The sequence below is a fragment of the Hipposideros armiger genome, unplaced genomic scaffold (genome assembly GCF_001890085.2).
Source record: "Hipposideros armiger isolate ML-2016 unplaced genomic scaffold, ASM189008v1 scaffold_224, whole genome shotgun sequence".
Taxonomy (NCBI): Eukaryota; Metazoa; Chordata; class Mammalia; order Chiroptera; family Hipposideridae; genus Hipposideros; species Hipposideros armiger.
The window spans coordinates 440522-441148 of NW_017731574.1; positions in this window are offsets into that span (position 1 = coordinate 440522).

Genomic DNA, 627 nt, shown 5'->3' on the forward strand with positions numbered 1-627 from the left:
ACTTTCCTGGCTTATAACTGAGCCCGCTTAGAGAAAAAACTATGAACTGAAGCAGTCTTAATGAGGAAGAGTGTGGTACATTGTTTTTTATAATATTCATGCTCACTGAAAGGATTCCAGAAAAACTTGGTGTTTTTGACCCAACCACCGTGCCATTTTGTCATTCTAAAATATACTTCAAGCCTCAGAACACCCTCCAGTGGATATTGCCACTGAGGTGCACATGGAGATGCCCTATCGATTGTGTGGCAATGCGTTTGTCTGAGGTGGCGACACACATTTTTCAGTCTCCTAAAATACATATTTCTCAATCTTTTGACTAGTTTTGCTGCAGAAAGGCCCTGGTGCAGTGCCCCCTGCTGGTGAATGGCAGCTGAAAGTTTGCATCCTGTCAGTGATGGACAGAATGGGTCCTTTTGCTGACACCGAGCCGGGGGTGATGCTGAGCCTGCCAGGCCATTTTAGATCAGGTTATTAAAGAAACAGGTCAGATCGATATAAAATGAGCAGCTCACAGTGTTTTCTACATTTTTTGGACATGTGATGATTTGCTATCGTTCAGTTTGGCTGATAAAATATGAACGCTTTACAAAAATGTTTGTATTTCAGCCTCTGTCTTACTTAGTT